Source organism: Capsicum annuum, chromosome 12 (genome assembly GCF_002878395.1).
Source record: "Capsicum annuum cultivar UCD-10X-F1 chromosome 12, UCD10Xv1.1, whole genome shotgun sequence".
Taxonomy (NCBI): Eukaryota; Viridiplantae; Streptophyta; class Magnoliopsida; order Solanales; family Solanaceae; genus Capsicum; species Capsicum annuum.
The window spans coordinates 87,591,757-87,616,828 of NC_061122.1; the positions used below are offsets into that span (position 1 = coordinate 87,591,757).

At 35.6% G+C, this 25,072-nt stretch overlaps 1 pseudogene; it reads left to right on the forward strand.

Moving 5' to 3' along the window:
- Window positions 1-785: 785 nt before the first annotated feature.
- The window catches only part of LOC107849020, a 30,113-nt pseudogene continuing 5,826 nt past the window's right edge, over window positions 786-25,072 (forward strand).

The window sequence follows — 25,072 nt, forward strand, 5'->3', positions numbered from 1 at the left end:
CAAGAGTTTGGACTTAGATGATGCAGTTCGCATGAATATCAATATTATGCTTCTTTTTGAGACTCAAAAAAGATGAATGAGAGTTTACTAAAAAGAAGAGCAGGTGGACAAAAGATAAAATTGTGTAGCTCTTTCCAAATTCACTATGCACTATTAATTTGTTGTCTAATCTATAGAATCATGTTATGTAATATATATGTACCAGAAATCAAAATTTTCTTTTATCTATATTCATGTTTTTAGTTGCTCAAATTCTATAGATCAATTTGTACGTAATAAGAATGTAATAAATGATTTTGTAAAGATTTGACTCTAAAAATAAGGAAAGATTTTAAAGATAGAAACAAAAATGAAAAATAACCGACAACAAGGGAAAGAGATAGTGCATGACCAAAGCAAAAGTGATGATTTAAAATATATATAGATGTTTACTAAAAAATATATTTATGTTTATATTATTATATTAAAGTGTGAAGAATCAAATGATTTAAATTTTTACACTTCATTAAAATTTTTTGCAATAAATAAAATTATTTAATTTTAAATAATCAAACGTACGTTACACGTGCGAGGCACGTGCGGCTAAACTAGTATTTCAAAACAAGTGCAGAGCTAGATTATGATTTACGGGTTCAATAAAATTTAGTAGCTTTGATTCCAACTTTATATTTTTTGATTTGATAAGTTATTGATTTAAAACTAAACAACCTAAAAGAAACTGAATTTCTAAACCCATAAACTTCAAACTTAGGCTCCGCCCCCGTCTCAAATTAGTTATTTAAGAGATGGAGCCTTTCAAATGGTTAGGTCCTTTACTTCATGGAAAATTCTTTACCACTTAAACAAAAGAGCTAATTTTGAACAACTATAAATAGGACATCACTACAACTTATTAGATATCCATTCAACAAATAGAAATTTAGAGAATTAGTAATTAATTAGCACACATACGTGCCTCATTTCCTTGTTAATTATTGAGAAGATTGATAGGGTTCATTTCAAGAAATTGCCACAATGAGCTGCTTTCGAAGGTAGCAACCAATGTTGGGCATGGTGAAAAATCAGCCTATTTTGATGGACGGAAGGCCTATGAACTTTATCCTTTCCATCCTACACAAAATCCTGATGGGGTTATTCAGATGGGTCTTGCAGAAATCAGGTGACGATGATATAGGTCATTTGATTGTTTGTTAATAGAGTTATGCCGGTATTAATAATTTAGGGAGTAGTAATTTAGGGTCTAGTTAATTATGCAGTAATGCAGGGTATGATTATTTATGTAGTAGTAGTTATTTCATCTTCATTTCTACAAAAACATAATATATATGTAGATTCCCTCATAATTAGCTTACATATGTATTAGTTATGCGGGATTGTAAGTTGGTTATTAAATACCGTCTTTGTGTACATAATTTTTTACGTAGTAACTAACATGCTACCAAACATGGTACTACTAATTATGTGAATTTAATTTTAATATATGAATAATTCACATTCTAACCAGCAACCAAACGATCTCTTATAACAATGTACATATTGCGTTATGTTTAAAATCACGAGAAGTTTGTGCTAAGTCAAATATTTCCGTAAGGAAGAAACTTAGGTTTATGTTTTTTGTTGTTGATTTTGTTGCAGCTTTGCTTTGATTTAATTCAAGAATGGGTGGTGAACAATCAAAAAGCCTCCATTTTCACTATTGGAGGAGCTGATGAATTCAAGGAAATTGCAATTTATCATGACTATCATGGTTTGCCAAAATTTCGAAGTGTATGAACTAAAATTGTAACTTCCCTTCATTTTGATATGTCTTATTTTCCTTTTTTGGTTGTTTAAGAAAATGTATTTGTTAGTACATTTTATATCTTATAGAAGGAGAGTCTCAAAGTAACGGTAAAGTTATCTCCGTGTGATTTATTGGTCATGAGTTCGAGCTGTGAAAACAATCATTAATACTTACAGTTGGAGTAGGTTGTCTAAATCAAAACCCTAGGGGTTCACACCTTCCTTGGACCCGCTAATGCAGGATGCTTTACACCGAGCTGCCACTTCCTATATCTAATACTCTATTTTCAATATCCCGCATGATGTTGGGTCATGGGCCTTTGTCCCTTCCTATGTGGATAAATGAAGCCCAATTTGGATCAACCCACTTTTGCCCATAGACCCATTACTATAGGGCATATATATTGATCTTTTTAGGTCTTATTCACCATCACAAAAAGAGAGTTTTCAGCAGCCAAAGAGAGAAAAACAAAGCTGATTTTCGTACCTAAATTTCAGCCACAACTGTCAACTTTAAATTGCGATCCCGCTTCGTTTCTTGCTCGATTGAGCTGATTTTGGACTGCTTGTTCCTCTCATCTCAATCTTTAATTACGAACTGAAGAAACTTGATTTGGTGGCCTGTAGCTCCTGTTCTTCATTCCCGAATAGTAGATGTATTTTTGGTGCTTTCACTCCTTTATTTCTCTAGTGTTTAGTGTTGTGGATTATGTATTGTTTCTTGTTGTTTGGCACTTGTTTGGTGGACATTTTGGCGGACAATATTTTAACTCTTTGGTGATTATAGTGGAGGTTTTGGTCCCATGATTTTTTACTCTTCACACTGAAGGGTTTTCCACGTAAATATTATATCTCATATGATTGGCTTTATTCTTGTCTTGTTTCATTTGGTTGAGTTGTTTTCTATATATTACTCTATTTTTCTTGGGTTTATTTGTCTCCTCTTGGTTTAAGTTGAAAGGGAAAGTTTAGTCTTGGGTATTTTCCACTGCTACCCTGTCGGGCTCTTTGATTGTGTACCCTTCTTTCCTAATAAGTGGTATCAGACCGTTGGTTGTTGTTGATTTTTGATTTGAATAATGGAGGAAAATATGAGCAAGATGGTGTGTTTGAATGGTAGTAACTATCATACTTGGAAAGTCAAGATGAAAGATCTTCTATTTGTCAAGAAAATACATCTACCTGTGTTTGCATCTACTAAACCTGAATCCATGACAGATGAGGATTGGGAATTTGAGCACTTACAGGTTTGTGGCTATATCAGACAATGGGTTGAAGATAATATTAGAAATCATATTGTGAATGAGACACATGCTAGAAGTTTGTAGGACAAGCTTGAGACACTTTATGCTTCTAAGACTGGCAATAACAAGTTGTTCCTGCTTAAGCAATTGATGAATGTCAGGTATAAAGATGGCAGTCCTATTTCTGATCATATAAATGATTTTCAGGGTGTCCTTGACCAGCTGTCTGGAATGGGTGTAAAGTTCGATGAAGAAATTCAGGGACTTTGACTTCTTAATACTCTGCCTAACTCTTTGAAAACTCTTCGAGTTTCTTTGACTAATTCTACTCCTGGTGGTATTGTAACTATAGAATATGTTAAGAGTGGTGTATTGAATGAAGAGATGAGAAGAAGATCTCAGGCCTCATCTTCTTCATCTTCACACTCTGATGTTTTGGTTACTGAAGAGAGGGGGAGAAATAAGTCCAGAGATTCAAATGATAGAGATAAAAGTAGAAGCAAGTCAAGGTCCAAATTCAAGAATGTTACATGTGACTATTGCAACAAAAAGAGGCATATCATGAAATATTGTTACAAGCATAAGAGAGATATAAGAAGACAAAAGAAAGAAAGCGATAATGAAAATCGTGTTGCTGTTGTTGCTAATGATGATCTTCTTGTTGCTTGTGGTGAGAATGTCATTAATCTTGTTCGCGATGAGTCTAGCTGGTTTGTGGATTCTGGTGCTACTTCTCATGTTATGCCAAAGAAGGAATTATTTTTTTCTTATACTCCAAGTAATTTTGGGATGTTGAAAATGGGAAATAATGATGAAGTTAAAGTACTTGGCATTGACACGATTTATTTGGAAAGTAATAATGGTTCCAAACTAGTTCTAAATAATGTCAAGCATGCTCCAGATGTTCGCTTGAATTTGATTTCTGTTGAAAGTCTTGATGATGACGGTTATGTTAATATCGTTGGTGCTCGACAGTGAAAGCATACTAGAGGTTCAATGATTGTGGCTCGAGGTGACAAGTTGTGTAACTTGTACGTATTCAAGGCTCTACTTCTAGAGGCTTGATAAACTTAGTGGAGAATGATACTTCATCAGAGTTATGACATAGAAGGTTGAGTCATATGAGTGAGAAGGGGATTAATAGTTTGGCTAAGAAAAATTCACTTTCTGGAGTAAAACAAGCAAAGTTGAAGAAGTGTGTTCATTGCTTAGCTGGTAAACAGAAAAAAGTTTCTTTTCAGAGTCATCCACCTTCAAGAAAGCTTGATTTGCTGGAGTTGGTGCATTCTGATTTGTGTGGTCCTTTTAAAGAAAGGTGTCATGGTGGTGCATTTTACTTTGTGACTTTTATTGATGATCATTCTCGCAAACTCTGGGTATTTCCTTTGAAGTCCAAGGATCAAGTACTTGATGTGTTCAAGAATTTTCAGGCCTTGGCTGAAAGACAGACAGGGAAGAAATTGAAATGTATCTGTTCAGATAATGGTGGTGAGTATATTGGTCCTTTTGATAGATATTGTAGAGAGCAGGGTATTCGGCATCAGAAAACTCCTCCAAAGACTCCTCAGTTGAATGGCTTAGCAGAGAGGATGAATAGAACACTAGTTGAGAGGAACACTAGTTGAGAGGGTTAGATGTATGCTTTAAGATGCTAAGCTGCCAGATTTCTTTTAGACAAAAGCACTTAATACGACTGTTTATGTTAGCAATTTATCTCCTACTGTTGCTTTGAATGGTGATGTCCCTGATAGAGTTTGGTCTGGTAAGAATGTTTCTTATGATCATATTAGACTCTTTGGGTGTAAAGCTTTTGTGCATGTTCCTAAGGATGAAAGTGTAGACACCTAATTTCGTACCTCCCCAATATCATTTTTACCCATTTTTTACCTTATCTTACCATGTGCCCTACCCCATGTAATTAATCCTCCACACAATAACAATACCACAATAAATTGACCACTCTACCTATTCAATTAAGACTCCTCATCACCACCCTAGCCCCTAACACATTTTTTTAAATTAGAAACCAATTCACATAGGATAACAATAAAAAGGTGGGCCCCATAGAAGAATATGCCTTGAATTGTCCTATTCCTAACAGAAAGGGGATCATTTCCTTTCACAATATACACTACATACCAAAAGGGGAAAGAGGGAGGGGCCAACGGTTTGCTCTCCATGATTCACAAAAAGAGGATATACACCAAGATTGGATTTTAGAATGGATACAATATATACGAGAGAGAGAAATGGGAGGGGACCACTTTTATTTTATTTTCTTGATATATATATTCCATCACAAAAGACCAAAGGGGTATTCTTCCATTAGATAGAGAGAGAGATACGGAGGGGAGAGTGAAGAAGGATATACAGAGAATCGACCCACCTTCCATGGTCACTCTAAACACACAAAAAACACACACAAGAAAATAGAGAGGGAGAGAGTCACGAAGAGAGAGTTATAGAGAGAGATCGAGAAAACAAAGAGTGATCGGAATAGGGGATTGGTGCGAGATCCGATCTATTGACAAGCTTTTTTGGTGGAAAACTTTCATCGAAATCAATTCCTGTTCTTTATTTAGGTAATCAGCTCACTAGAAACCCAATTTCCTTAATTATTCTCTGGATTTTTAAGAAAAGTCGGTCCAAAAATGTTAAGTTTGATCGAAAAATGTTGACCAGCAGCGAATTCCTCACTGAAATTGGTCCAGTTCAAATCAGTTTCTGCGTTTAGCTTTGTGTATGGGTCGGGTTTATTTTGCTATTTTTCCACTTGATTCTTTAGTCTTTGAACTGTTCTGGGATTCTTAATTCTATCCGTCTCTGTTGATTCATCGGGGTCAGTAGCGATTTTCTATTTTTGCAATACCAAGTTTGGAGTTGGTTCATCGTTGAGGTGCTATTCGGGCCTTCGGATTTGGTTTTCTTAAACATTGTTACCAGCATAATATTTGAAGGTCCATTTCTAAACCTTATTCTTGATTTCCTTGTGTATGACATTTGATACATGGTGTTGTGGTAGTATGTTGTTTGTTTGATTAGACACTTCAATTGATTGATTGGTGTTGTGTTACTTGAATCAACAATCGAAGCATGAAGTAATTTGGTTAATTGATTGGGGGATTAGAATTTGATAAAAGATGAATAATTTAGTTGCTTCCATTCATTATCATGATAAGACCATCAAATAGGTAAGCAAACGATAGGTCGGGGTAGGCAAACTTAAAGATCATGAAATGTTGTATGTTTGAAGTTTTGTTGAATAATGTTGATATTCTAGCATTGAAAAAATGTACTCATTTAGCCGGGAAATACCCCGAGACATATTGTATTTATTCATCGGGGAATGCCCCGATGTACTTTATTGGTGAAAGATGTTCGTGAGAAAGGCCCGAGGCATCGGGTAAAGCACGGGAGCATAGTTAGGGTTAGCGTAGGGTAGATAGGATTTATTTTCATACTTTTTTATTTGGATTGTATAAATTAGACTAGACACTATATTTTGATTCATTTTATTTTGTTTGCTTGTTTGATTGTTCTACGTGTTTTGTGTGGTTTTTATATTCATAGTGTCAAAATTAGCCAATACGCTTCACAAAGCGACCGTGGTCAAGCCACGGCATCGAGGGGTGCCTAACACCTTTCCCTCGGTCAACAGAATTCCTTAGCCGGAATCTCTGTTCGCGGATCAGTCTTTTAGAGTCAAAACAGTTTTGAAAAAGATTTTCAAAGGTGACTTGGCACACCGATTTTATGTCAAGTGGCGACTCTGAATAAATTGTAAATAGTCCTTTTTGAAACAAAAATCTTCATTTTGTCACTTAACCCTTTCGAACCTAAATTATATCTTTTTTGGTTAAATAAAAGGGGTGTGACTGCTCTGGCGACTCTACTGGGGACTTTTCAGAATTCGAGCTTATTTTTTTGGAATTGTATGGCTTAGTTTGATTTATGGGTGTGTAAACATTGTTTTTGTTATCGTTTGTTGTTTATTTTATCATTGTCGAGTGCTTACGTGCTCTTTGTTTATAATTTTGCTCTTATGTGTTACCACTTTATAATTGGCATCATGTGCATAACCCAAGTCAATTCTTTCTGCAACAAGTTCTGTAGTACACGCTGTATACACGACCTATAGCTGAGTTACCCTTATTTTAGGAGGGGGAACCGTTGGCTGGTATGGAGTCGGTGGACAGCTAAAGCAGCCACTATCGACCATACGCTCCCTCGAACAGCTTTGTTAGTGAACCCCGGCGTAGGTCAGCCTGTAGGTCATACTTATGTGCATCATATTGAAATCTAGCGTGGACCATTTGGTCCTTTATAGGAGACTCACCTCTACCGCATCCCTACGTGCTAAATGTTGCATCTTTGAGGTTAATGAGGTCTTTTGACGAACTGATTTGGGGAAAACATGTGTTAGAAATAAAGTGTGTAGGCAATGAAAAAAATGAGTCGAAGAAAAAAAGAAAAAAAAAGAAAAGATAGAGTTTCGTAGTTTTTAGAGTTCTTTAAGGCTTTTGTTTTCAACAGTCTAAAAATTCAAAATTCATATGAGTTTTTATAAAAGAAAATGCAAAAATTGTAAGAGTTTTGTACATTTCATGAAAATACCAAAAAGATTTTTTCTTTCATAGTTGTTGGTGTCAGTCTTATGTGGAGTGTCAAATTTAAAATCCCCCAAAAGATTTTATTTTCATCGTTGTAGTCACGTCTCTCAAGTTAGGGTTCAGTTGGTCCTTTAATCTTTAATTGTCCAATTCGAATAAACTACGCACCCTTGATTCTCCTCTCTCGAGAGTGAGATACGTAGGCAGCCTATTGTGGGTTTGGAGATCTTATTTCAAAAATCCAAAAAATTATTTTATGCACTCTTCATTTAGAGTAGGTGTTTCATATACATCTTCAAGAGAAAACTACAACAAAATTTTCCTTTAATAGTTTCAAGTTTCATTTTCGTATGAAATTCAAAATTGAAAACCCCAAAAGATTTTTCCTTGGTAATTATAGGTTTTATTTTGTATAGAAATCTGAAAATTAAAAAAAAAAAGATCTTCTTCACTCTTCATTTAGAGTAGGTATCATATACTTCTCTAAAAGAAAACCACAAAAAGATTTTTCTTTAATAGTTTCAAGTTTTATTTACGTATGAATGCAAAATTAAAAATCCAAAAAGATTTTTCTTTGATAATCGTATGTTTCATTTTGTATAGGAATTTTATAGCTGAAAATTCAAAAAGATTTTCGTCAATTCTTTTGACAATTTATTATTTTTTTTCTTTGTAAAGTTTCAAGAAAATGAAAAAGAAAAGAGTTTGATTGGCCATTTTGGCAAGACTTCACGAACTACGCACACCTGATTCTCCTCTCTCGGGAGTGAGATACGTAGGCTCCCTTCTTGGGTTCAGTGATCTTTTCAAAAAAAAAAAAAAGCAGAAGGAAAAAGAGGTTTTGAAAAAGTGTTGAACTCTAACATATTTGTTGTTTTTTGTTGAGTCAGTTTAAGGTGGTTGGTTTGTGGCATTCTGGCTGGTCCTTCACATCACACCAAATCCAAAGGATTAGTTGTGTCCAACAAAGATATAGAGAGTGACATCATGGATCAAACAAAGAATCATGAAAATGAGAGTTTGAAGCAAGAGATTAGGAGGCTAAGACAACAAATGACAAAAATGCATCGAGCTTGGGCCAGTGGGTTGCCTCCTCTTCTATTTCCTTTTATTGATCCTACAAATGCCTCAAGTTTTCCCCCAAAATATCAAAGTCAGTTTTCTACTGTTGTTGATGCACCGCAATATGACTCAAAATTCATTCTATGCCAAAAACATCTCAATACTTCCACCACTTTTCCTCTAGCTCCTCAGCATAAGCCTGCTAGATTCACAACACCACATGTCATCTGTGATCTTATTGCTCTATCCTCTACTAGGACTTTCATACTGGCTCGTCCAAAAGTTGTGCTTCCCCATGCTGCTAGTGAACCTATATTCAATACTCTCGGTAATCATTGTTATACTCCTGAGCCTGCTTTTAAGTTAACTGGACCACCAAAATTTCTTAACAAGAAGTCCAGTGTGCCAGAAAAGTCGAAGAAAATGGTTGAAAAAATAAAGAGTACAGAAAATGCTATGAAAAATTCTCTAGGACCTGCGGGTAAAGAAGATGTTTCATACAAAGATTGGGGCATGCCTTAAAGTGCTAACCTTCCTCCAATCTTTGAGATGTCAAAATTTGAGGAGCAAGATTGACATGAGGAATTCGTGAAACATTTGAGACAATATTGCAATCAATTAAGGGAACCTGAAGGGAAAAAAATGAGGAAGATGCATCCTCCACTGTAGTTGGACGGCGAGGATGGTCAAGAAGACCCCATTGTCGTCACTCTCAGGTTCAAACCCAAGTTCATGCCCAAGCTCCACATAATCACTCCTAAAATTCATTATACTCTGCTCCTCCACCTCCATATCCAGTATATAATGCACAACCACATATTCAACCCCCATCTTACCCACAGTGGAACATACCGAGTCCTTAGAGTCGTCATCTAACTCCACAAACATACCAAAACCCTTCTAAGCCTGATTTTTAATCCAAGCCAAAAGATGAAATGAGGCAGAACTCAAGAGATAGCTTCACACCAATTGGAGAGTCGTATGCCAATTTATTTCAGAGATTGGTATAATAGGGCATATCATTCCTCTCTTTGGGTGCACTCTTAATCGGCGTTCAAGAAATTCTGATCCTAATATACGATGTGCGTATCATTCTGATGCTCAGGGTCATAATATTGAAGATTGTCTAGATTTAAAAAGAGAAATTGAAAAGATGATTAAAGATAGATCAATTATGGAGCAGAACATTGACAATGAGAAAAGATCTAGTCATGCTCATATGCAAATAAGTGGCTAAGTTGTCAGGCTGAGCAATTGAGAAGTCACTCCCTCTCCCTATTAGAAAGAGGTCTGGTAGTTTGTTTTGTCTTCTTTTTTTATTTTTTGAATTATTTCAAGGTTGTAGTTCGGGATCCATCTTGTTTTGTCTTTTTGTCATTTGTGTTCAAACCCTTCTATCTTTTATTTCAACTAAATGAAGTGTCCCTTTTCCTTTATGTTTTAAACATGTGTTGTTTGTTTATTTTCTTTATACAGTACACTTTATGTTGATTCTAGTGATATGACATGCCTACGGAGTCTTCAGCCAGATTTTAAAATCCAATTTAACCATGAAACATTGGATCAGAAGGCTAAAGTTAGGAGAAACATCTGAGAAAATAGTAGAGTGCTGAGACATTTGGTGATAAGTTGAAGCCTTTTCTGAAAATTAAGGTAATTATTTTGAGAATCACATGAATAACTTGGTCATCAATTAAAAAACATAGCTCAATTAGGTCAAACAGTGTCTGCTGATCCTATCAAGAGGAACAGATTGAAAATTAACTCCACGAAAGTATGAGTTATTCAATGTGACGGATGTACAACAAATATAGAGTTGTATGTTTTATAGGTATAGAAAAAAGGTGACACACATGCTCGGGGCAAGTTAGTGTTGTAAAATATGTCATAAGTGATGTTGATTGTGCATTTTCACATTGCGTGCTAGGTACAAGTATTTTCAAGGATTGATATGACGAAGACATTTTATTCTGCTATCCAAACATGTGTCATCCTTTGTTTACCCCATTTGAGCCTTAGTGTTATTTTCTTTCATACCCCTCTTTTTGAATCAAGATAAAGCCAGCAAAGCTCAAAACAAAAGTATCGAGCAAGAGAATAAAGTCAAAAAGTTTTAAAAAAAATGTATCCAAGAAGGAAGAAAAGAGTGTCAAGAAATTAGAGTCAGAAAAATCAAAAAGAAAAAGAGTCAAAAGAAAAAAAAAGAACAAGTCAGAATCAAGCAAAAAAAAAAGAATGAGCTGCCAGAACTACGCGTGACCTGATTCTCCTCTTTCAGGGGTGAGATACGTAGGCTGCCCTATCCGGGGCTCGGTCCAACCAAATAAACAATTTAGAGTCACCCATTCATAAGAAACTGGGGCATGAGGTAATCCTCATTGTTTAAGTCCATTCCAAAAGTTATAAGTCCCACCCTACTTCAAGTGTCATTTGGGCCCTTGCCATCTTTTCTTTTTAACCCTATCCAAAAGCCAAGTTACAACCAAAGCAAGACCTTCAGATCAGTCTTTGAGAATGTTCGAGCTAAGCATACAATGGATGTGATGACACATTTTGTGAACTACTTGTCTGCCTCAGCATAAGGAATTAGGAGAGAAATGAAAATGAGAGAGTCTTATCGGTGAAAACCCTCACGAGCACTGTAAGATGATGATAAGCTGAGAGAGATAACAATAAGAGAGTCTTACCAGTGAAAACCCTCACGGCACCGTAAGGCGATGATAAGTTGAGAGAGATAAAAATGAGAGAGTCTTATTGGTGAAAACCCCTCACGGGCACCATAAGGCGATGGTGAGCCGAGAGAAAAATGAGAGAGGCTTGTTGGCGAAAACCCTTCAAGGTGTCACGAGCCGAATGAGGTCTTGAATGTATTTGACCTAAAGAAGCAACTCAGTTTAAAGACGGTTAACTCAAAAACAATTGGTAGAAAGTTTTGGATAGAAAGATTAAGCAGTTTAATCCAATATGCATGTCAAAATCATTAGAGTTGACTGTTATTTTCAGATAAACTTTTCTTTCATATTTTTTCAAAGGGAACACTCATTGTCGTTTATTTCTTCTCTTTAGTTATATTTTTATTTTCTTGAGTCAGTTATCCAAATAAAACAAAAATTGTTTTCATTTTTCTCTTGTCTTTGAATCAAGTCCACGTCAAAACAAGTGAGAAAAATTTCAAAACTGGCCACCAGCTTCTTCAATTGCACAAAGCAAAACAAAAGTCAGCACATGAAAAAGACAAGATTGTGAGCCAAAAAAGGCATGCAGAGAGCTGTGTCAACAGGCAAATCTGGGAACTCATAAAAATACCAATGTTTAAAGAGTTTACCTGAGAAGCATGGCAAAACAGAGATACTGTGTTTATTTCAGAGTCATTCTTAATAATCTGAGTTTTTTGGGTCAATGACGTGATAAGACAGGGGCAGGTGTCAACGATCTGAAACAAAGTTGAAAGGAACAACTGCTGGAGCAGATGCCTGGGAAGCCAAGTGCTGCAAGCCACCACTAAGATTTTGACTAACAAATTTTCTTTGTTGAAACAGAGGTATCTTTGCTTCACTTGATTCGGTTACCATTGGAAAAGAACATTCGTGGAAATTTACTTAATGTTCAGGACCTTCCTGGAAAATGAGATTTTACTTTCTATACAGGACCCTCCTGAAAAATAGAATTTTACTATCTATTCAGGACCCTCCTGAAAAATGGGACTTTACTTTCTGTTCAGGACCCTCCTGAAAAATAGGATTTCACTTTCTATTCAGGACCCTCATAAAAAAAATAGGACTTTACTTTATGCTCAGGACCCTCCTAAAAAATGAAAATTTACTTGTTGTTCAGGATCCTCCTGAAAAATGGGACATTACTTTTCGTTTAGAACCCTCCTAAAAAATGGGACTTTACTTTATGTTCAGGACCCTCCTAAAAATGGGACTTTACTTTCTGTTCAAGACCCTCCTGAAAAATGGAACTTCACTTTCTATTCAAGACCCTCCTGGAAAATGGGATTTCACTTTAGTTCAGGACCCTCCTGAAAAATGGGACTTTACTTTCTGTTCAGGACCCTCCTGAAAAATGGGATTTCACTTCCTATTCAGGACCCTCCTAAAAAATAGGACTTCACCTTCTGTTCAGGACCCTCCTGAAAAATGGGATTTTATATTCTGTTCAGGACCCTCCTGAAAAATAAGATTTTAATTTCTGTTCAACATCCTCCTGAAAAATGGGACTTTACTTTCTGTTTAGGACCCTCCTGGAAAATGGGATTTCACTATTTGTTCAGGACCCTCCTGAAAAATGAGATTTTATTTTCTATTTAGGACCCTTTTGAAAAATGGGACGTCACTTTCTGTTCAGGATCCTCTTGAAAAATGGGACTTTACTTCTGTTTAGGACCCTCCTAGAAAATCGGATTTTACTTTCTGTTCAGGACCCTCCTGAAAAATGGAATTTTACTTTCTCATCTGAAAAATGAGATTTTACTTTCTGTTCAGGACCCTTCTGAAAAATGGGACTTTACTTTTTGTTCAGGACCCTCTTGAAAAATGAGATTTTACTTTCTGTTTAGGACCCTCCTGAAAAATGGGATTATACTTTCTGTTCAGGACCCTCCTGAAAATAATATTTACTTTCTGTTTAGGACCCTCCTGAAAAATAGGATTTTATTTTTTGTTCAGGACCTTCCTGAAAAATGGAATTTTATTTTCTGTTCAGGACCCTCTTGAAATATGGGATTTTACTTTCTGTTCAAGACCCTCCTGAAAAACAGGATTTTATTTTTTGTTAGGGCCCTCCTAATAAATGGATTTTATTTTCTGTTCAGGACCCTCCTGAAAAATGGGATTTTATTTTTTGTTCAGGACCCCCCTGAAAAATAGGATTTTACTTTCTGTTCAGGACCCTCCTGAAAAATAAAATTTTATTTTCTGTTCAGGACCTTCCTGAAAAATATGATTTTTACTTTCATGTTCAGGACCTTCCTGAAAAATGAGACTTTACTTTCTGTTTAGGCCCCTCATGAAAAATGGGACTTTACTTTCATGTTCAGGACCCTCCTGAAAAATAGAACTTTACCTTCTGTTCAAGACCCTCTTGGAAAATGGGACCACACTTTCAAAAATAAAATACTGCTTTACTATAATCTTTGTTTGAGATAATTTTTATTTTAGTTTTAATTCTGGTTTCAGGAGCCCGCCTGAAGAACAGGGTGATGAAATTACAAGTCAGGAACCCGTCAGAGGAACAGGATGAAGAAGCTGAAAGTCAAGCAATAAGGCAAAGAAATTGAAAGTAAAAAATAGCAAGTCAGGAGCCCGCCTGGAGAATAGGGTGAAACAATTGAAAGTCAAGCAATAAGGTGAAGCAATTGAAAGCCAAACAATAAGTTGAGAAAATTGCAATTCAGGAGCCCGCTTGAAGAATAGGTTGATAAAACTCGAATCAAGATTCAAGGAAAGCTGCATAGATAGGATTTTGTAATTTCATTTATGTTTTAAATTATAATTTTCATTCTTTGATGTAATGACAGAGCGACGGACCGGAACCTCACTCGACTCTCCAACTCGGTATAGTCCACCTTCTTTCGATCTTGTAAGATATCGATTACTTGATTCCTTTATAACTCGGGTAGTAGGATATTCGTTAAGACTCGGTTGTTACCAGCATAATATTTGAAGGTCCATTTCTAAACCTTATTCTTGATTTCCCTGTGTATGACATTTGATACATGGTGTTGTGGTAGTATGTTGTTTGTTTGATTAGACACTTCTATTGATTGATTGGTATTGTGTTACTTGAATCAACAGTCGAAGCATGAAGTAATTTGGTTAGTGGATTGGGGGATTGGAATTTGATAAAAGATGAATAATTTAGTTGCTTCCATTCATTGTTATCATTATGTGGCATTTAATTGTCAACTCCTCGATAGTATCATGATAAGACCGTCAAATAGGTAAGCAAACGATAGGTCGGGGTAGGCAAACTTAAAGATCGTGGAATGTTGAATGTTTGAAGTTTTGTTGAATGATGTTGATAGTCTAGCATTGAAAAAATGTACTCATTTAGCCGGGGAATGCCCCAAAACATATTGTATTTATTCACCGGGGAATGGCCCAACGTACTTTTTTGGTGGAAGACGTTCGTGAGAAAGGCCCGAGGCATCGGGTAAAGCACGGGAGCATACTTAGGGTTAGCGTAGATTAGATAGGATTTATTTTTGTATTTTTTCATTATTTGGATTGTATAAATTAGACTTGAGACTATATTTTGATTCGTTTTGTTTTGTTTGTTTGTTTGATTGTTCTACGTGTTTTGTGTGGTTTGTATATTCATAGTGTCAAAATTAGCCGATACGCTTCACAACGCGACCGTGGTCGATCCACAGGATCGAGGGGTGCCTCATACCTTCCCCTCAATCAACAGAATTCCTTAGCCGGAATCTCTGTTTGCGGATCAATCTTTTAGAGTCAAAAACAGTTTTGAAAACGATTTTCAAAGGTGACTTGTCACACCGATTTTATGTCAAGTGGCGACTCTGAATAAATTGTAAATAGTACTTTTTGAAACAAAAATCTTCATTTTGTCACTTAATCCTTTCGAACCTAAATTGTATCTTTTTTGGTTAAATAAAAGGGGTGTGACAGAATGGTAAAAGTTGGATGTTAAAACTAGGCAGTGTATCTTCATTAGTTATGGTTAAGATGAATTTGGCTATTGTTACTATGATCCAGTTGAGAAGAAACTTGTTAGAAGCCGTGATGTTGTATTCTTTGAAGACCAAACAATTAAAGATTTTGACAAAGCTGAGAAGGTTGATTCTTAGAGTAGTGAAAGTCTAGTTGATGTTGATCTAGTTTCTTTGACTACTACTCCCAAAGAAAATCTTCATGATGATGAAAATCAAGTTGATAATGAAGATGATGATCATGTTCAGAATGACCAGCAAGAAGTTGTTGATGCTCCGGTGCAAGTTGATATGGTTGATCAACAACCAGTTGTTGATGCTCCAGAGAGTTCTCTCAGATGATCTACAAGAGAGAGAATACCTTTATCTCGTTATTCTCCCAGTGAGTATGTACTCTTGACTGTCGGGGGAGACCTTGAGAGTCTTGATGAGGCTATAGAAAGTGAAGAAAAAGAAAAGTGGTTTGATGCTATGGAAGATGAAATTAAATCTTTGCATGATAATCATACCTTTTGATTTGGTTAAGCTGCCTAAAGACAGAAAACCTTTGAAAAATAGGTGCATTTTTTGGGTTAAGCATGAAGATGGTAATCCAGTTCCACTGTACAAGGCTAGATTGATTGTAAAGGATTTAACCAGAAAAAAAGAGTTGATTTTGATGAGATATTCTCTCCAGTTGTGAAGATGTCATCCATTCGTATGGTTCTAGGCTTAGCGGCAAGTCTAGATTTAGAGGTTGAGTAAATAGATATTAAAACTGCTTTTCTCCATGGTGACTTAGATGAAGAAATTTATATGGAGCAACCCGAAGGTTTTGAAGTCAAGGGAAAAGATAATTATGTTTGAAAATTAAAGAAGAGCTTGTATGGTTTGAAACAAGCTCCTAGGCAGTGGTACAGGAAGTTTGGTTCCTTTATGAGTCAGCAGGACTTCAAGAAGACTACTTCAGACTATTGTGTTTTTGTGCAAAAATTCTCTGACGGTGACTTTATTATTGTGTTGCTTTATGTTGATGACATGCTTGTTGTTGGTCGTAATGCTTGCAGGATTCAAAAGTTGAAGCAAGAGTTGAGTAAGTCTTTTTCTATGAAAGACTTAGGGCCAGCAAAGCAGATTCTTGGCATGCAGATTGTCCGTGACAGAAAGGCCAAGAAGTTGTGGTTATCACAAGAAAAGTATATTCAGAAAGTACTTCAAAGGTTTAACATGGACAAGGCTAAGGTTATCAGTACACCTTTAGCTATGCACTTCAAGTTGAGCACGAAGCAGTGTCCTTCCAGTGATGATGAGAAGGAAGATATGAATAAAGTTCCTTATGCTTCAGCTGTTGGTAGTTTGATGTATGTAATGGTTTGCACAAGATCGGATATTGCTCATGCTGTTGGTGTTGTTAGTCATTTTCTTTCTAATCTCGAAAGAGAATATTGGAATGTTGTGAAGTGGATTATGAGATATCTTTGTGGCACTTCTAGTCTGAGTTTATGTTTTGGTACAGGGAATCCTAGTCTTTGTGGTTATACTGATTCAGATATGGCAGGTGATGTTGTTACTCGCAAGTCTACTTCAGGGTATTTGGTTACTTTTGTAGAGGAAGCTGTGTCTTGGCAATCTAGGTTGCAAAAATGTGTTACTCTATCTACTACAAAAGCCGAGCTTATTGCTGCCGTTGCAGCTTGTAAAGAATTATTTTGGATGAAGAGATTCTTGGAGGAACTTGGTTGTGCTCAAGAGAGGTATGCGCTTCATTGTGACAGTCAAAGTGCCATATATCTTGGCAAGAATTCTACATTTCATGGTCGATCTAAACACATTGATGTGAGATACCATTGGATTCGGGATGTGTTGGATTCTAAGTTGCTTGAACTTGAGAAGATTCATACGGATGATAATGGTTCCAACATGATTACTAAAGCTTTACCAAGAGGGAAGATTGAAGATTGTTGCATGATCACCGGGATGGTGGTCTCCTCCACATAGTTGGGAGGGGGAGAATTGTTGGGTCATGGGACTTTGTCCCTTCCTATGTGGATAAATGAAACTTAATTTGGACCATCCCAATTTTGCCCATAGGCCTATTACTATGGGGCATATATATTGATCTTTTTAGGTCTTATTCACCATCACAAAAAGAGAGTTTTCAGCAGCCAAAGAGAGAAAAACAAAGCTGATTTTTGCACCTAAATTTCAGCCACAGCTGTCAACTTCAAATTACGATTTCCGCTTCATTTCTTGTCTGATGAGCTGATTTTTGGAATTATTGTTCCTCTCATCTCAATATTTGATTAGGAACTTACGGAGCTTGATTTGGTGGCCTGTAGCTCTTGTTCTTCATTCCCGAACAGTAGCTGCATTTTTTGTGCTTTCACTCCTTTATTTCTCTAGTGTTTGGTGCTGTGGATTATGTATTTTTTCTTGTTGTTTGGCACTTGTTTGGTGGCCATTTTAGAGGAAAATATTGTAACTCTTTGGTGATTATAGTGGAGGTTTTGGTCCCGTGATTTTTTACTCTTCACACTGAAGGATTTTCCACATAAATCTTGTGTCTCGTGTGATTGCCTTTATTTTTATCTTGTTTCATTTGGTTGAGTTGTTTTCTGCATATTACTCTATTTTTCTTGGTTTATTTGTCTCCTCTTGGTTCAAGTTGAAAGGGAAAGTTTAGTCTTTGGTAATTTTTGCTGCTACCTTGTCGGGCTCTTTGATTGTGTGCCCGTCTTTCCTAACACATGACAAGCTTAAAACCACAATATTTAAAGGTCATATTGATACAGTATATACATCTTTAACTAAAGACAACGTAATGCAAAAAATGTAACAAAGAGGTTTTTAATCTTCCTTCCCCCCCCCCCCCCCCCCCACTATTTCACAAAGTGATATTATATATATGTGCAGGCAGTTGCAAGGTTCATGTCGAAAGTGAGAGGAAACAAAATCAAATTTAAGGCGGATCACATAGTAATGAGCGGAGGGGGACCTGGAGCTCATGAATTACTGGCCTTCTTCTTGGCTGATCCTGGACAGGCTTTACTGGTTCCTACTCCCTATTATACCGGGTAATCAATCACTAATTAAGATGTTTTGACTTACCGAACATGTATGAGTGCGTGTCACCGGTCGGATCCTCCAAAAAAAGTCTATTAATGTGTGTTGAATCCAGCGACACTTGTGGGATCCTACAAAATAAAGTCTATGAGTGCGTGTTGAATCCAACAAAACTAGTACATATTTTTTGGGGTGAATTCATACGACTGTGACAACTATTTTGAAGAGTCTGTGAAACAAAGATTAAATATCATTTTATCTAATTTATATCCACCCCAAACCATGATTTTAGAATCTATACATAATAAAAAGGAAGGTCATAGAAGAGGTGATGTGACACCTCTCTATGACCTCTATTTCTAATTTTTTTTCTCTTTTATTTTTTAATTTGTTTTTATTCATTCTTTCACTAATCAATTTGTTTATTAATTAAAAAATACTCTATCATATTTACTATATCTAATAATATTTCATGAGTTATAAAAAAGCTTCTATCGATTTGCATTTTCCACTTAAATTACATATCTTCTCAACTTCATTCTACTTAATTCTTATGGATTAATCCATCTATAAATACCAATCATCTATGGAGTTGTTGGATACTCATTTGCATTTTCTTCTTCTTTCTTTTAGTAGTATTTTTTTTATCCTTTTTTTTACATCTTTTTCATGTGACAATATGGTAATCATCATTTTGATGAAAATCATAGAAATATTCTTTAGAATTTTTCTTGTGTAATAATAATCAAATACAAGTTCATCAAGATGAAGAAGGAAGTTTGATGGCGGTGCAAAATTCATCAAAGAGAGAACGAATTTAATTTGACAAAGTTAATCAAGATAAAGAAGAAAGTTTAATGGTCTCGGAAGATCCATCAAGAGAGATTATCAAATTAATTAATTTGACAAAGTATAGAAGTTTGACTGATATATATATATATATATATATATATATATATAGAGAGAGAGAGAGAGAGAGAGAGAGAGAGCTTATTTTAGTATTTTAATTAACTATTTCATTAAATGCAAGAAATATACCCTTCAAAAACTAGACTTTATTATAAAGCTTTATACCATGTCATGGCTAACGGGAAATATCTTCAACTTATTGCTTTGTTGATAATCGCACTTCTCTATGGCCTCCATTTCTAATTATCTTTTTTCTTTTTTTTTTGAATTTTGTATTTCATTCTTTCACTAATCAATTTGTGTATTAATTAAAAAAATACTCTATCATATTTACTATATCTAATAATATCTCATGAGTTATAAAAAAACTTCTATTTATTCGCATTCTTCACTTAAATTACATGTCTTCTCAACCCCATTCTACTTAATTCTTATGGATTAATCCATCTATAAATACCAATCATCTATGAGTTGTTGGATACTCATTTACATTTTCTCCTTCTTTCTTTTGATAGTATTTTTCTTATCCTTTTTTTCCTTTACATCTTTTTCATGTGACAATATGGTAATCATCATTTTGATGAAGATCATAGAAATATTCTTTAGAATTTTTTTATTGTGTAATAATAGTCAAATACAAGTTCATCAAGATGAAGAAGGAAGTTTGATGGTTGTGTAAAATTCATCAAAAAGAGAACAAATTTAATTTGATACAAGTTTATTAAAATAAAGAAGGAAGTTTAATGGTCTTGGAAGATCCATCAAGAGAGACTATCAAATTAATTAGTTTGGCAAATTATAGAAGTTTGAATGATATATATATATATATATATATATAGCTTATTTTAGTATTTTAGTTAACTATTTCGTTAAATGCAAGAAATGTACCCTTCAACAACAAGACTTTATCATAAAATTTTATACTATGTCATGGGCGACAATAAATATCTTTAACTTATTGCTTTGTTGATAACATAGAATTTATCGGCTCGTAATTTTTTAGCGATCGATTATCATTTTTGGCTCTTTTCTTTACTTTTCTAATCTTCTTTTTGTTCGATTCTCTCTAATTCAGATGTTATATCACTCATTTTCATATTTAAACGTCTCAATTTAGTATTTGTTTTCTTGAAGAATCACTAATTAAAAAAGAATATATATAACATCTCACAACCTAACATGAAAATATGTAAACCTAATAAAAAATTATTATTCGGACATTCTTTAAATATACGGAAAAGGGCCTAAAATGCCCTTCAATTATCCAAAATGGTGCAAAAATGCTCTCTGTCTATCTATTGGGCCTGAAATGCCCTTGATGTCTACCTATTGGGTCTACTTTGCCCTTTATTTTAACAGATTAATTTATCCTCAATTCATTAATGACGTGACTTCTTCTAATTAACCAACTATTAATTAATTAAATTAATTAATAATCCAACGCATTAAGTCTGACCTACAACCCATCCAAACCTAATAATCCGACCCGTTAATACTCCAAACCTATTAACCCGCCCTGCCCCGCCCCATCCAACCCTAATAATAACGTAAAAAAATAACTCAAATCAGTCAACTCTTTTCTCCAATTTTTCTCTTTTTCTTGTGTGCCTTTTCTCAATGAAAGCATAGCAACTTGAGTTAAACTCTTGAGTTCTGTTTAGTTCCTTATTTTATGATGCAATAGAAAAAAAGAAGAAAAGGTGGGACTTACTCTGCGTGGCTGTAAATTTTTCACTATTTTCGTCCTATTCTTAGGCAGCTGTGGTTTCAGTCTTCATCAAATCTATCCCATAATGTTAACACAATGTTATTTTCTTTAACTACAACAATAACTAGTCCCTCAAAGTTTGATCTGTGTAGGTTGGTAGTGCTGCTATCATGTCAAAGTTACAACACCTAGTCCTTCTTATCCTTTCTCCTCTCAATCAGCCTTGCCCCCCACCCTAAAGGCAAAACATGGAACCAAAAATCAAAAACTAAAACATAATCTGAATGTAAAATTTATGAGATGGTTGTTGTTCCAGTTGCATGGCATCATAGGTTTCCTGTCGTTATAATTTATGATTCAAAATTGATCATTACTTAATTTAAAGATGATCCATCTAGTGTGCTATGTTTGTATTTTTCACACTCCACTTTGCTGTTTGGAATAATTTCTCTAGGTTTCATATTTGCAGCTCAATAATGCTCACATCATTGTGAATTTATTTTAGGACATAATGCATGACCCCCAGGTAACCGCAGATGGGTTCACATATGAAGGAGAGGCCATCCAAGGATGGCTGGAAAGTAGTCATGATACTTCTCCAATGACCAATTTGAAACTAAGCCATTTGGAACTAACTCCCAACCATGCCCTATGACTTGCTATCAAGGATTGGGTCTGCAACTTATAAATCCTCACATAGTAGTAACATAGTGAAAATTGATATGTATCTATTCGAGGAGTCTAGGATTAAAAAGGTAACCTAGAGCTAGCCTTGCAAATACACGGAAAATACACCAAAGCGGTAAGACTGTTGATAATGGTAGAAGAGAGCTTAGAAATCGTCTCATAGACAATGAAGTAGTTATAATTTTTTTAGACTGATTTTGTGTGCTCTTATAACTCTTAACAGAGGTGTAACATCACTCGGAGCCTGGGGCGGACCTCCATATATTTGTGGGGTGCTCCGGCATCCACTAAACTTGACGCGAAATATGTAAAATTATATTTAAAATATATAAAAATAGGTATATAATATATAAAAGCACTCACTAAAAGAAAGGTTGGTTGGGTGCATTGACATTTAGATTGGCTTTAAGGTTCCCCACTAGAAGGGATGCCCCAGGTTCGAACCTCATTGAGGTGAATTTTTATTTTTTTAATTTTTAAATTTTCTAAGCACCCACTATGGTTAAATCCTGGGTCCGTCACTGCTTGGAGCCTTTCTTGCTTGTTAGTGAAGTGTCGCTTTTTGATAGGAGTAAGTGCTTGCTAGGGCAGACACTTCTATTTTTCATTCAAAATAATGTGTCGGTGGTGGATTTCTGCCTTGTGATAAGGGAGTTGGGTAAAGCAAACGCTCTCCGCGGAGGAGCACAGGTTTAGTCAAGTTGAACTGGGTTATGCTGCTTGATGCTCCGATTGAAAAAAAATCAGTAAGGCCATGCCAGTACGACTTGCCTCCCCTATGACACCAAAAATAAGTGCAGAACTTCTGAACCGCTGACTTTCCTGAGATGCTGCATGTTGCTGCAGGTAGAAACAACAAGAATTCATTTTTTTGACAGTGCTATTGGGATAATAACAAATATATTTCTCAAGTATCTAAACGGTTTATTTTTGCTTGTATCACCTCTAATTAGGAAAAGAAACCAAATTAGGCAGTAAGCTCTTTCAAGAAAGTAACAATTATTTTATGAACCTGATATGGAAGTACAGTTGCATTTCTGCGTTGCTTTAATATGTAGGTTACAACAGAAATAGCTAGTAGTGGTATAAGCGTATAAGATAACAACCAATTAGGTCACTTGGGCCAATTTCTCGGAAAACGACACAACTGCTCCTGATAGACAGATGAAAGCACAAAACAACTATTCCATGGGAGCGTCCTATTGATATAGAATGTACGCAAACATTACCTCTACCTCAAAGGTGAGATAGAGAGGTTGTTTCCGATAGACCTGTGACTCTGTTATTTTCTTTAACTAATTGAGCTAAAAGAAGTTGTGTTATGCATTGCTTGCAAATGTGTGTATGAGCCCTTCACGCGAACAGTAAAATGCAGTATATGAAGAAGACTAATCTTTAGGTAGCTTAATGTGAAAGAGTTTCATTCAAGGGAGAGAAAATCACGGAGGAATGTCAGGACATTAAGACTAGAATTATTAATAGCACTCTTGAACATCACGGATTTAATTCTCAGCTTGTTGCTTGATTGCAGAAGCAGCTAACCAGATACGAAGCATTCAGAAGCTATTACGAAGACTCAAACTTGTAAAGATGCGTGACGAATTCTGGGACACAGCTCCACACTATGGTGGTCAAAAATGTAATCTCCTTAGAATACGAGAGGTTTTACTATATACTGGAAGATTGTAAAATAGGAACTCTTACCATCTCAGTATCCTTTTTCCAGAAGTACTACATCAATGTTCTTTGTGCCTATGATATTGCAAACGAGAGTTGATTACTATTCAAGAATTGCATTTAGTTTGTCCTTGGTTCATGTGTTCGAGATATTGTTCAGGGCATTGAGCTACTCCGCCTTTTGTTTTACATATCATTCTCAGATAATCGAGAAGACATCAAATATATGAGCACTGTTTCACCTTTGGCGATAACTAGAAAATTTTAGATTATAATGACGCTATCAATTTTGAAGCTAGAGAACACAATATGCGCTACATCAACACCTTCGTGACTCCAAAGCAATTACAATAACAACAACAAGGACATCAATGTTATTTTGTTCAATGAAGAGTCAAGACGTAAAATGGCCCCAATAGAGGTAAAGATGGTGTCATATTCTAGAGGCAGTAAGGCATCAACCTAGTTGCTTTTCCAAAGACCATTGCGCGCTACCCATCCTTTGACGATGTTAAACTTTTCTTCTTTGTTTTGGCGTGCCATTCTCCACATATTAATTAACTCAATTAACTCAAATACCAACTGCTCCATCACTTAAATCTATTAACTAGTAGATTTGAACCCAGCTAAGAAATGTAATAATATTTGTGTCCCAGAACTCCAATTATGTTATCCAACTAACCAACCAACCACTGGGAAGGTCACAACAATAGAGGCCAAAATACAAACCCTACCCCCAACCACCAAAAGTCAAGTGCAAGACCAAGAAATGCAGTCACAACGCAACATCAAAACAATGGCCCGTCATAACACAAAGTTTCAAAATGAAACAATGGCCAATCACAAGACAAAACATCAAAATGAAACAATGGCCAATCACAACACAAAAGATCGAAACGATCAAGATAATAAGCACCCAAATATTTTAAAGTGAATCAATACAATCAAGTTAGTTCAAGACTGATTCAAAATACCAAAAAATGAAAATTCATTGTGCCATGCCATTACATAACATCCTCAAAATCATAAAGTCACTACATATGCATAATTGTTGTTCCTTAGTGTTTGCTCCTCTTTGTCTTCAGTTTGCTAATCTTTTTCTCCTTTTCTGTTGCCAATTGACTTGAGGTAACACAAGATTTGCCTTTCCAAGTCATATTTCTTGGTGAATATGGTAGATTAGTAGTTATACTAACACCATTTTCATCACCCCTGAAGTTAATCTTCTTTGTAGCAGTTGGTTTTTGCTGTAACTTCTTAATTTTCAGCCTAGTCTTAGCTTCAGTTAAAGCCCTAGGCATATGCAAAGGCTGCTCATCCTCAACTTCAAGCTCATCTCTAGTTTCATCTTCATCAACAAGTGCTTTTGAAGGTGCAATAGTCTCTGAACTATGCTAGAAGCAGCAAATTGTTTTTCACAAACCTCTTTGAAGGTGCAACAAGTTTATCCTTAGCTTTCCTCTTCTTGTTTGAAGGACCAATAATTTCATCAATTGATTGGCTTATATGTTGACTAGACGATGCAGAAAATCCAAAAGTTGGCATGAAGATAGATTCTTCACTAGGTTGGGGTGCTGACAGTGGCACATCTTAGAGAGCTTCTTCTATTCTTTGAAGCTACGAAATTTGACAAAGTGACTATACAGTTAAATAGACAACAACAGTGTAAATAATA